The sequence below is a fragment of the Cupressus sempervirens genome, chromosome 6, assembly GCF_028749045.1.
Source record: "Cupressus sempervirens isolate cs-2001-9-10 chromosome 6, ASM2874904v1, whole genome shotgun sequence".
In the NCBI taxonomy this organism is placed as follows: domain Eukaryota; kingdom Viridiplantae; phylum Streptophyta; class Pinopsida; order Cupressales; family Cupressaceae; genus Cupressus; species Cupressus sempervirens.
Genome location: NC_143123.1, coordinates 35514965 through 35529933, shown reverse-complemented (window position 1 = coordinate 35529933; position 14969 = coordinate 35514965).

Here is a 14969-nt window from a genome sequence, read left to right as displayed (position 1 = left end):
GATTCAATCAAAAAATTTCAATGTCAACAATATATGCAATGTTTAAATTGTAATAGGAAAGAGCACGCCAAAGACAAGTGTTGGGATTATCTACATCCATGCAATCTTTGTGGATTAAGGAGTCATTGTGAAAAGACATGTTGGAACAGAGAGTGTAAAAAGAATTCTATGGAGAAATGCTTCAAAATGGATGTTGGATGGAGTTATGGATCAACTTGGAAAAATATCATAGGTATGATAAAAGATTTGTTTAAATACAAATGTTCGAGTGTGAGGAATAATCAAAACCTATCAAAGTGTCAACTCTAAAAAAGGCTTGCAAATGATTCATGCAAATCAAAATCATCATCTACTAAGACATCCACGAAAAGTGAAACTTTATAAAAGAAAAAAGCTTAAAGATAGTTTTTTTTGCCATCAATTAAATGAGTTTTTTTGCTAAGACCTTGAAGGGTTTGTGGTAAGCCAAAATCACTTGTTTAGGTGAAAAACCTAAAATTTTATTGAAGGGTTTGTGGTAAGCCAAAACCACTTGTTTAGGTGAAAAACCTCAAATTTCATTGAAGGGTTTGTGGTAAGTTAAAATGATTTGTTTGGGTGAAAAACCCTAAAGTAGAACAATTGCACTAGTTGGGGGAAATCCAAAAATGGTTATGGATAAACTGGTTAATACCCAAAGAACTTCTCAAATTGATAGTGATAAGTGAAACCAAAATTTTATATTATAAATGGGTACCTAACAAGGCTTAATGTTAGGACTCATCTTATTTGAATTTCTTATTGTAGTTTCTCCCACTTAAAGATGCATTAGTGGTAGAAATTAAGGTAAGGTGTTGGAATATTTCCACCTTTGAATGAGTAATTATTGATGTTTGTTACAACTAAATAGTAGACTTTTATTGACAACTTCTAGCCCATCAATTGGTGACTGAGTAAATTTGTAGTTATATTATCTCTTACCTCCTGCACACATGAAGTTAGTTGAGATTTTATTGGTTCTAGAAAATGTAAATGTCTCTATATATAGAGAGGTAATTGCATTGCAAATTAATCAATAAAAGTTATTTTCTCTTCCAATATCTTTTCTGCTACTATTCCTTACTCTTAGATTTATTTACATTTTTCTACACAAAGGCTGGTAGACGACGAAGGATTAGATTGGGAGAAAGGGGTATCAAGAAATGGGGTGCAAGGGAGGGCTTAGCACCACTGATAGATCTAGGGGTGAAAGTGCCACTGAAGAATGGCACCTCTATGTATGAGGTGGAAAGCCAATCTGACAACAATGCGGATGGATGGGCACAAGAGAAATGCATGCAATTCATGGCAGAGTGCAAGGTGGATAGGCTAGTCTAGGGACCTTCCTCTAAGCACCTTGCTATTAATTCATGTTAGCGGCTTCACAGCAGGGGCAAGAGTAGATAGGTATCATCAAGAGGCAGAGGTGTAGGTGCATCACCTACTGAGGCTCCTTCATTGGACTATTAAGCACAACGGAAATGAACAAAATGGGCTTTGCTCAGATAATAGCCTATCAACTATATTATGGAAAAATATTGAACTTTAAGTAAACACATTATAGAAGATCATTGTTATAATATAAAATAAAAACCAATATACTTTTTTTTGAACATGTAATATCAGGTTCTATGATAGTGTATATTACTTTACATCTAAATATGAAAATGTGAATTTAAATGTTCACTATAGGATATAGGAGGTGGGTGAAAGTACAAAGCTATGTCACCCTTTGTGATATCGAAGAGGCTTACGGCTGAAACACTTATGGTCATATCAATTTTTGCTGTACATATGTGGTAGTCTTCCGTGCCCATGTGGCCTACACCATTTCGACTAAAAGGGTTTTGGCCAAAACACTTTCAGCTGAAACACTGTAGTTTTATAAAACCACTTAAAACACTTTGCACCTACCATTTCTACTATAGCAGTTCAAAATTTCTTGGAGAGCGGTCTAGGTATTTTGGCCGTAATGAGTTAGTGGCCTTTTTTTACCATTTTTAAATTTTTTTGAAGTGTTTTTTGATTAGTAAATGTTAATGGTGGTCAAATTAATTTTTTTTACATGTTTTATGAGTGAATTATTTAGATTTGTTAATTTTTTAATATATCTAAATTTCTTTTTAGATTTGTTAGTAAATTATTTAAAACATAAGCAAGAATGTAGTCAAACATTAGGTAAAAATGTAGAAAAAACATTAGTTAAAAATGTAGAAAAATATTGGGTAAAAATGTAAAAAAAATTAGTTAAAACATATAGAAAAAACATTAGGTAAAAATGTAAAAAAACATTAGTTAAAAAATGTAGAAAAATATTAGGTAAAAATGTAGAAAAATATTAGGTAAAGTGTACCTTTATATGAATTTATATGAAATTTAGAAAAATTGTTTAACCCTGTAGTTAAATCAAAATCTAATTTAGTCAAGAATTTTATTTTTTTATTGCATATACATGTGTACACTTAGTTATATTTTAATCAAGAATTTTTTTTTTAAAATTATCTCATATACACACACATGTAAGAATATTTAGTTTTCACATTTGCATGAGCACATTAAAATACATTAGATATGGTCTCTAAGATAATTTTTTTAAAAATATATACATTACATGATTGAATAACACCATACATTTAATGTTGTGTATTTATATCTATGTTTGTTTCAAATTAAGTTTAACTTTTAATTATTTTAATTTATACACTTGTATGTTTGTGTTTGTGTGTGTGTGTGTGTGTGTGTGTGTGTGTGTGTGTGTGTGTGTGTGTGTGTGTGTGTGTGTGTGTGTGTGTGTGTGTGCGTGCGTGTGCGCGCCGCATGTGGAAATCTCTAGATATTTATCACTCTTGTAGCTTCACACTCATATCCTCATACATTATATACATATATACATTATGGCATGTAGTTTTGGGGATCGTGGTCCTACATCCTCAAGGGTTGCTAGTGTCCATAGAGGGGTTTAGAGTGTTGAGTCTGGCATAGCACATAGATCAACATCCTCCATTGAGGATAGAGAAGGGTTATTTAGAGATACACTTGCCAAATTATCTCATGCTATAGGGGTTCTAGACTCCTTTCTTTCCTCTTCTACCACCCTCCCTAATAGGGAGAAGATCATAGCAATGTGAGAGGAGTTGTTTTGTATGATTTAGACCATTGAATAATACAAACCTTTTAATGATATTAGTATTGAGACATTTTATTCTTCTCTATCTCATAGTGTCAATAGCACTATGAAGTATAGATAGGTTGACACTGTGGTCTCTATTGCCATGGTGAAAACAATGTTTCCATTTTATATAGCTAGAGCTAGAGTTAGAGGCTACTTTGTGATGAAGTGTACTGATGAGCTTGTCACACCATTCATATATCCTCACTGGTTGGCTACTCATCATAGATGGCCATAGAAGGATGAGTTCCCTCTATATTCCTACAAATAATTTTTTACAAAATTTCATTTACACCATGATATTGATTACACAGATTATCCAAGTCATGTTGGGTAGGGTCTGGAAAGACTTTAGATAGATTCAGAAATGTGGACACTGCTGCAACCATTAACAAATGGTCAATGGTGGGTCCAAACCTTTTGGTTATGTCAAGAGGTCCACAGATGGTTGTTGTAGGCCAAAGTGTTCCTAATGACACAATTAGGACACAGATTTATTCAAGCATCACCACCATTGCCACACAGTTGTAGGAGATTTCTTCTGATTAGCGTGGTAGATATATGTTATGGTCTCGAGGTATTGGTGCAACTGCATCATCTAGTGTAGGTGTTGATGATGCATATGGGGTAGTAGACATACTTTCTCTAGTAGAGGTTTTTGTAGTCTAAGATTTGGATGCATTGCATCATTTGGGATCCTGTTTGGTATCTAATATTTTGGATTCATATCAAGCATTATTTATAGTCATAGGGATTCCACTTTCTGACATCAGTTCTCAGATTAGTCATATTCTGTCACATATAGTAGGATCAGAGGCTTCATAGAGGTAGGAGGACATTCTTGGACCTTCTATTGCTCCTACTGCTACATAGGCCCCTACAACACTAGCCCCAACTACTCAAGACCCTACAAAACCGCCCCCTACTCATGATTTCACTGCTAGATAGCCTAGTCTATTTATTTCTATGCTTTCAGATGGCACTATCGACTTGGATGCTGATAATGTTTTATCATTGCATGATTCAGATATCAGTCTGATCAGTAGAGCATTACATGATGCTATATTAAATATTTCTATATGTTTAAATTTATTTTATTTATGGTAAATATTTCTATATGTTTAAATTTATATATATGTGTGTGTTTGTGCATGTGTTATAGGGTTTGAGTAATAGTATGTTATGTTTTGGTGATCTACAAACATTGACAGATCCTACACATTCTGAGTCTCAGGTATGTTACAATTTAAATACATATTTGATTTATATGTATGATATAATTTGTCTATACATAATTTGACACAAGGTTTAGATATAGCTGATAAACCCTTTTGAGGACATCTAGGATCAGGAGGGGGATGTAGCTAATTATATCATGGCCTTTTATTTTATACATGTTATTTTTGGAGATATTTGATAGAGTATTTTGGACTCACATGTTTATATGGACACTTTGATGTTTTATATGTTATTTCTAGATATATGTTTATATGGAGACTTTGATGTGTTATATATGTTATTTGGAGACAATTGATACATGATATTTTTATACATTTGATATGGGTACATTATTCTCAAGATATATTTTATTATATATATGTACATGTCTCAAATGTTATTTCATATATGTGTATGTACATATGTTCATGTTGAACGTGCATGCATGTTTTCAATATTCATATTTTTATTAATGTTTATGTACATGTCATTGATCTTTTAATGTCTTAATCTTTTACGTTTATGTATGTGTTATTCATGTTTTTGTATATGTTATTCATCTTAATGCCTTAATCTAAGTGTAATTAACTATATTTAATGACTTATCTTAAGGGGAGATCCTAAATTATGCATAAGAATGTAGATTAATTTAATGTAATCTTTATTTCATAGATGTATGTATATATGTTCATGTTAAAAGTAGACATGTATGTTTTCAATATTCACATTTTTATGTATATGTTATTGATTTTAATGTCTTTATCTAAGTGTATTGACTATATTTAATGACCATGTCTTAAGGGGAGATCCTAAATTAAACATAAGAATGTAGATTAATATATATTTTATTTCATAGATGTATGTAAATATGTTCATATTAAATGTAGAGTACATGTATGTTTTCAATATTCATGTTTATGTATATGTTATTGTTTTTAATGCCTTAATCTAAGTATAATTAACTATATTTAATGACGTGTCTTAAGGGGAGATCATAAATTTAATATATTATAAGAATGTAGGTTAATGCACAAGTAAGAATATAACATATACATGTACATAAGAACATATAAAGAGTATGACCTAAAGAATGCGTGTAACAACATTTAATTAATAAAAGTTAATACATATAAGAACATAAAGATTATATACAAACATAAAGAACATGTATCATATAAGAACAAAAAGATTATATACATAAATACATAAGAGCATTAACAATTAATAAGAAAACATAAACAATGTATATAAATACATACAAATTTACTAAAGGGGTTGTCTTAAGGAGAGGTCCTAAAAGGCAGTACTAAGGGGATCTCCTAATAGGTTGTCTTAAGGGAAGGTTAGGTAATAGGTAGTCCTAAGGGGAGGTCTTAAGAGGTTTTCTTAAGGGGAGGTCCTAAGAGGTTGTCTTAAATAAGATATCCATGTCTAATTTAAATAAAAATAACAAAACATGTCTAATTTTGCATATCCATTTGATAAATGATCCAATGTAGACAAATTTATAAAACAAATATTTTGTCAACATTAAATGTGAAAGTATAATCTAGCTATATAGACATAGTTGAACTAGAGCTCCACAAACATTGTATTGTTAGGATCCTCTCTAATTTTTATTTTCTCTAGAAGTTTTTCATGTTCTTCAATAGACAATTTCCACTTTTGATTTCCATGATGTCCTCTTCTTTGTATTGCTTCAAATTGTAACTTTGTTGCTATAACATGGTTACTGTAATGTAAAACTTTTCCTCCAGACTTGTATTCAATAAACTCAATACCACTATCAGTTACCCTTGTTTGTTCATAATATGTTCCTTCAATAACAACTGATCCAATTGGATATGATTGTCCATCAGCATCTATAATTCCTTCTAGAAACTTGTGTTTTTCTTTTATGCATCTTAAAAGATAATAGTCCACATTTTCCACATTATCTGGTAAGGCTTGAATTGCAAAAATATCTACTACATGTATATAAAAATAGATAAATATAAATTAATTTTAAAATGAATATACATGTATACGAATTGATATATATATATATATATCTATATATATATATATATATGTATGTATGTATGTATGTATGTATGTATGTATGTATGTATGTATGTATGTATGTAGACAAACCTGCCATAAGTAAATAAAAAATGCGCTCATAATCAGCTGAATATACAAGATCATGAATGTCAATGTCAATGTTAACATCTTCAAAAGGAGGGTTTTTAACTTTCTCCTTCAAATTCCAATGTGAAACATATCCATTCATAATAATTTTACATACACTCATTGGATTGTCCTCAATGCAGTCATCACAAAAACATGTTTTCTCTCTTACTTTGATTACTGGAGGTTTATGGTTCCCTGTAGTCATCACTTGATGTAAACTTCTAATACTAGGAATTGTTTGACAATTGTAAGGATTAGATCGATCTATATCTATTACAAATACAAAAAGTAATTGTCATATTTCAAAATAAATATTTAATAAAAAACTCAAGAATTTGAAAAGTACATTAAAAATAATTATAACTTAGTTCACCTTTCACTTCCCAAAAGTAATGCTTATTGTATTCAGTATCTTGAGTAGCAAAATAAAATTTCCACCACTCAACAATTTGATTTGCACTCTCTATCATATTCCCTATATGTACATACAAAATGCATATATATAATTTAAAATATATGCTACTAGTATTAAACATGCACATTAAATGCATATTTACCTATAAGTTCATGTTGTCAAAGTGCACACTTTATACATGCTCCTACTCCATCATGCTCCCCTTTTCCATGTCTAGTTTCGAAGAAATTTCATAAAAACCTAACATTGGTTCTAGCATGTTGCATTGCTAACCAATTAAATGCTTTTGCAAATTTGAATTGTCTTGTGAACATGAAACATGATAAGTAGAAACAATTATCTATGTACATGTATCAAATCAAAATAGGCATGTAAAAATAAATATAAGTTAAAATAAAGTTAAATAAATATGTAAGTTTTTGTATACTAACCTGCACATCCATTAGACCAAATCTAGTGCTCTAAAACATTTATTCCACGATTTCGAAGATCTTTAGAGAACATTGCAAAATAATGAGCGACATAACTCCTATCATGAACTCTATCATCACTAATATAGAAATGAACCTCTTTGATAATGATGCGTTCATTTTCATCCAACCTTTCTATCGCATCCACCTCAAATTGTGCATGTCTATAGGTCACTTGCAAAAATATTCTAACTTGTTCAGAATGATAATATTGCTCTTCAAGCTCTGTTTGAGGTGCAAATGTATAATTCTCAAAAAAATCTACAACTAAAAGTATACAACCAAGTGGAAAACAATTTTTGGAATGACAAAACTATTTAGCTTTCCATCATGCACCATGACAATGTTTGATATGTGGATATATCAATGGATGGAACTTGGTCATAAACTCATCATAATGTAATTCACTCTCCTTCAATACATTTTTTTTAAAATTCATCTCCTGTCTTATTTTGGTATGTCTCATATTCATATCTCATGCATGAAACTAGTGTCAATTCATTAATATTCTCAATTTGCATTTCAAAAAATTTGCATAAATCTCCACAATCTACACACTAATTTTTGATGCATTGCACTTTGAACTCATCTAAATCTTCTAATTTATCACATAATATCGACTGTACAAATTGTGTTGTACTACTAGGGATGACCAAATTAGGATCAAGTGCTACCATAACTTTATTATATGATTGCAAGTGTAGACCAAATTCAACATGATTTTGACAACAAGTTTCACACATCTTATTTATGTGTACAAAGGAAGGATGCAAACTCTCAAACATTCTTTGAAATATTTTGACATTTGAAAATTCTTCCTTGAATGTTTGAAATAATTCACTTTCAGTTATATCTATGAAATATTTTGGATGTTCAATTTTGGTCCCTATCTCTTGATCTTTAATTTGTATAGTATCACATCTGTTGGAAGAAACACGAGAATGTGTGGTCTAAAATTCAATAACTTGTCTTCTTACATCTTTAGAATTTTTTTTTTTGAGGAACTTTATAAATATTCACCTAGTTATTCTCAATGTTATCATCTTGCATATTTCTCCTCTTGATATATCTCTGAACAGTTCTTCTAGATATATGTAGTACATCAAAAATTGTACCTATTTTCTATGTGTCAATTTTCTACTAGATATAGTACCCATCAATTCTCTACATGCATTACTCAAATCACCTCCTCAAGTTGTGTTGTCAATTTTGTTATAAGCATTTTCCAAGTTTTCAACTATTGTTTTATTAATATTATGCACATAGTTTTTTCTATTATCAACACCCAACAACTCCAAAATAGATCTCATATCTTTTCTCCTAAATAACTTGACAAATAATTGTGCCTATCCAAATATACTTTTATCTTTGAAATATTCATCCCACATATTCTGATGATGCTTTCTAATAGTGTTATCATTTATGATATCTTTAGATGGAATTTGGTTAAAAAGTAGTTCCTCATCAAAATCCATCAAATTTGTTATGCCTTCTAATTTTTTTCTATCAGTAGCAGTGCCAATTTCTTCCTCTTCATTAATTTCATTCTCTTCATGAATCTCATCCTATTTAGGAATTTTAGTAGGTTGGTTTTGGTTACGCTTTTTATGACCTTTCATTTTGTCATCTCTTATTCTATCATATTTCCTTGATCTTTTCCTTTTACTGCCCATTGAATACTTTAATCTATAGAAACAAAAAAATTAATTTATATTTCACTAAATACTAGCTAATGCTTCAATATAGAATACATAAAAATAAAAACATGTAGATAGGGAAAAAAAACCTTAAAAATATTCAATCCTTTGCATTTCTGATTAAATCCACAAAATAGTTGCTGAAAATGGCTTAAAAAATCGTTGTCTTTCGAAAATGCTCTGCTATTTTTTGTTTTTTCTATATTTAATAAAAAAAAGAAAATAAAAACCTTATTTTATATGAAACAACCAAATTAACTGCTAGCAGTTTCATGGGCCAACATGAGTTTTAGCTGAAACTCTTTCGGCCAAAAGGGTTAGAGCCGAAAGTGTTTCGGCAATAACTGTCTATGTGGCATCCTGGGTGGTAGCCACACAAGCAAAGATAAGAATTTATGTAAACATCTCACTTTGAAGGCCAATTTGACCTACTAAATTGAAGTTTCTTTTTTGAAACTAAAAATATACTTTTGTAGCTCTCGGAGTGAAGATTATGTTTATGTAGTTTTTTTGTTATTTTGATTATGGATAATATGTTATAATTTGAAAATATTACAAGTAGGTATTTTAAGATTCAGGAAGATGTCCATTAAAAAATATGAAGAAAATAGTAAATCATGTTAAAAAAATTATTATTTTTTAATGCTACACTAGAGGAGAGAGTCTTCTTCAATAATATGTAATTTATTTTTTAAAAATGTAGATTTGATGGAAAAAGTTTAATGGGAGAAAAAACTGTCAATTTCTGATAAATTTGACTTTGGCTAGTTATAACTTGAAAAATATTAGCCAAATTTCAATTTTTCTTTTTCGGTGCACTATGTATACATTTCAACTCTAATATATTACATAATCAAACCAAAATATGAATATTTGATTATATTTGTTTGACAAGGAAAAAACTCTATATTTTCAGCATTTTTAGAAAATTAAAAAATAGACTTTAAAAATTCAAAAAAAAATTCAAAAATTTACTCAATTTTTTTTTTTTAAATTACATACATAAACTTCATCAATTTTACACATTTCATTAGTTTACATGATCTTCAAATTCTAAACACAAATGCCACTTTTATGGTGTTAAAGTTGAAGAGTTTAAATTCTAATATCACTTTTTCTTTATAAAAGGTGACACAGGTTTGTGCTTTTACCTAGGTATCAAATCCTTGTTTTGATGATTCAAATATGTGATATAATATAGACATATTGTATTCATAAAGTCCACATACAAATTTAGTGAGTAAAAATGTGAAACATAAATAGTGTAATGTACCTAGAAGCTGAAATGGCATGGGATTATTCAGATTTTTATCATGCAAGCCAGAAAGTCATCAACATGGTGAAGATAGATTTCAAACAATTTAAAAAGTCTAGAAATAATGATATAGAAAATGTTAAAATAGTTATTGCAGTACAAATTTTTTTATGATATATTACTTGAATCAATTAAAGAAGTCAAGGTTCAATAATTCATGTTACCACAACTAAAGAATCCATGCTCAAATAAAGTGAAAATAATTTAGAACTTCCCTTCAAATATAGGTTTCATGATAACCATGTAATAAATAACATATTGATGCAAAATTTGATTAAGGATGAAAATATCATTGAAGAGAGGCATATTAAATGAGACTAGAAAAGGAATATAAAGAATCTATTCCATAATCAAGAATCATGTTATCTTCCATGCGACATATATGGTTTAATGTTATATTTGGGATAATATACATCTAAAGTGTTATTAATAACATCAAAACATATGATAGAGTGATTGAAATGCATGCACTTTAATGTCATAAATAGATACATAGGTTCAATATTTCTTTTTATCAACTATAATATTCAATCAAAAGAGATAAGGAAGTAAACTAAGCATAAGCATCCATAGTTATTTCAACTGACGGATCAATATTAGATATGAGATGCAATAGTACAAGTGTGATATGATTTGTGAATGCAAAAATCTATTGTATATGATCAACTAGTTATGAATTAAGAAAGATGAGCTTATAAACCCTAAGAACAACTTACATACCCTACATTGAAATCAAATATTCAATTCTAGAAGTGCCACAAACATTTGAAAGGTTTAATTCTGAGCATTTTCCATCCATGTTAGCAAATAGACCAGTATATATTATACCTGAAGTATTCATGATGATACCATAAATAGTTATTTGCATGAGTTAGATGCACATTTGTCCACTATTATCATTAAATTAAAAAATCCTCAATGCATTGTCATTACTCACTGCAATATGATTACTATGTCTTGATCTCGTTCAAGACCAAACATCTCTACTATTTAGTGATGTGTTGCATTACAATTAATGTTTCCTAAGGATGTATCTTTTTTTTTATGTCACTCATGGAAATAGGAATATTATTTTGATAGCAAGATAAGAAAGATCCATTAAAGATTTGTCTCCATATCATTTCAATATGATATTGAACTATGTTATATCTAAAAGATTAAGCTAGACAATTTTATGGATTGAAATTTAGATGGAAGATTAAGTAATTTCTCGAGGTCTAAAATTGTCAACATTATTTGAGAAAAGCTAATTTTTCTTTTGATGTGGGCTAGACCCATCTTCATTGAGTGTAATAATTTTGGCCACATTCTTCCTCTAAGTATCCAATTACTTTAGGTACAATTTTTTCTTTCCATGAGCATTTTGTCTTGTAACCTGACTTTTAAAAAAATACAAAAGAAATAAGGACAAAATCATTGGTACATATTTAATATAATAAAGAATCTTTTGGTATCATTGGTTTAAAAACCCTAATATACAAGAAAATTCATATTGATGTGAAAAGGATCTTTATATAGTTTGATAGCAATCCTCGTCAATTATTCAAATTTTACACCAGTTATTTACCCTAGGAGTAGAATCAATGAGACAATGAGAAATTAGCAACTTAAAATTGTACTTCAATTTTACATATATTTGGTTAATGTTTATAACAAAATCTTCACCAATTGTTCAAAATAGAAGTCGTAAATGCTTCAATGGTTAAAAATATGAGTACATGTTTGGTGTACTACTACTTTTGAACAATGTAGGTTTTTAGTAGTTAGTGTTCTATCATGATACAAAAAGGATTATAGGGTTATAGTTAGGTCAAAAGAGAGGTGTCATCAAAATCATTTCTTTAAATGTTAACAGCCTACTCAATGTCATACATTTTCCAAGGGAAAGGATTTGTCAAAATATAATGATTCATTTCTTAAATTTTTTACTCTAATTTTCAATGTTGAATATCTTATTACTATCACTCCAAAATATTCATATTCATGTGGATATGTGTGACAAAATGTAACAAAAAAAGGTTCCAAGGTTGCAAAGTTACATCATTTTCCCATCTTTTGGTGATGTTCTTTATGCCTTTGTCTTCTCTCCCTCACATCCAAAATAATATTCTGCCACTCTAAATCGAGAATGCACATGTAGTTCAGTTCCATATGCATGGAAAATAGGTGGAACTAAAGCACTTCATTCTTTTATTTTCTGCCCTAAGCATTTAAATCTTGATGTTCTTTATGTCAAGATCACACCTTCATAGCTTATTTCTCAAGAAGCATCATTTGAGAATCTCCAAAGAATATTCACCTATTAAAGTGACTTGTCTTTCTATTTTCAAATCCTTTGGAGAAGTAGTCTTTTACATTACCCAAGGATGGAAAACCCCTTTGAAGAAAGCATTTTCTAGAGAAAATAGAACTCTACAACATCTTCCTTTTAATCTTGATTTGATGGCTAGGAGGTGAGGTCTTGAATGTGGATCATTCATCATGGGTTCAAAATAGTTCCTTTAACATTATGCTCATCCTACTTGTACATAAAGACTTAAAATTGGCACAAGTCATATTAGCTTCAGAAGTAGAACAAAATAACTATGTTTTCATTAGTGAGTAGCTAGAAAGTTGCAAATCCATCATTCTTTATAAAAGTAGATTTTTACCTCTCCAACTTAACTCGAGATCTTCATGTCTTTGATTTGAACCTTCATGGATCATTTAATCATGAGATTATTGACCATACAAATTTTTGATATCTTTTTGACTTCCCTCTTCGAGTGTGTGCTCGATGAACTTCACAAAGGGGGAAGACTAATCTAATTGCTCAGAATCTGTAGGACATGGGATGTTGAAGCAAGATAGAAGATACATAAACAAAGAAGACTTATTTTTCATCAAGAAGATTCATGAAACACATCCCATCTACAACCTAATCACCTTTACCCTGAATGCATTAAAATAATAAGAAACCTGCGCAGAGGAATAGGTAAAGGCAAAGCAAAGAAGACCCAAAAAAATTAAAAAGTGAGAGCCTTGGGAATGATGAGAAGTAAGTTACCTAAAGGATATTTAGCTATCAATTTAGGAAAAAAACTCAATGAATACAAAAAATTAAAGCTGATAAGTGAAAAACTAAAAGTTAGCAACAACTTCATAAAAAATGAACATAGAAAATATATAATTAAAAAAATTTCTTTTATAAAATGCTAAACTCTAGCAAAGTCTTATTTTTTCTTATTTACTTGTGCAAATCCTTGCCCTCGAAGCTTCACTAATATTTACTAATTTGTTTAAAAGTACAATATAGGTTGAGAAAAATAGGGAACAATACATTCAATATGTGTCTTCTTCACGTAAAAAAGATTTGCAATGGTTGTTAAATACTCCCAATGGCTGTTAATATCTAATGGAGTTAGATACTCTCAATGTCATAATATCACAACTAAATTACACTAGGTCAGCATTATTGTAGAATGCTATGATGAGTGGAAAAACAATTAGATGACATACTTGCACTAAAACCAAATTCTTATTTTTTGAATTATTTAGTTGCAGTAGTCAAAAGTAATGGAAAGGACCAAGGCAGAAAGTTGCAATAGGAATGAAACTTAATTTTAATAGATGTACATGACTTGAATATATATATATATATATAGACACACACACACACACACACACACACACACACACACAGTGTGTGTGTGTGTGTGAGAGAGAGAGAGAGATGGGTCAATCATATAGGAGAGGATCATAGTCTTAAGGGTGATATAAATATCTTAAGCATCAAAAACTCAATTTAATTTATCTTTTACCACTAGAACAAATTAAATAGATTTCAAACTTTGGCTTTAAACAAAATACTATATTTTGTATTTTGTGGATATCCTCCGATATGGGTTAAAGTATACAATATTTAGGTATTCTTGAAACTATGAAAATATTAATAAGGTGGAACATATCCCAAAAAGTTTGTATTGGGATTTTCCCAAAACATACATTTTTACTAAACATATCACTTCTTTTATTTAGATCCTATCAATCCATACCCATGGACTTGTAAAGAATCCACATCTTTCCATACACTTATTGTATCCCTACAGACTCTAAACATGTTTCACATGACCTCCATAGTTCCTCAACTCATATCAAATTAACTTTGAATCAAGAACATTAAATTAGACTCCTTACTATTACTTTTTGAGAGTGCAATATTTGAGACAATTATCTATTTTAGGTATCATTATACTCACGCTTCCTTCCTATTTATTAGGGGAATCATATTATTTTCTTTCACATCTATCTTAATCTTAAGAATTATTATCAATGACACTAAATGTAAAGTGGGCCTTCAAACAATGTCCAATTATTAGCAATAAATCTCAAACTATTTGTGAGATACAACTTTACACATCATCTCCCCATTCCAAAATTTCTATCTAAAGCTCAAATTCTTGGATCTACTCTAGGACCCATCCAACCAATCATGCTCTTAAAATATCAAGACTAG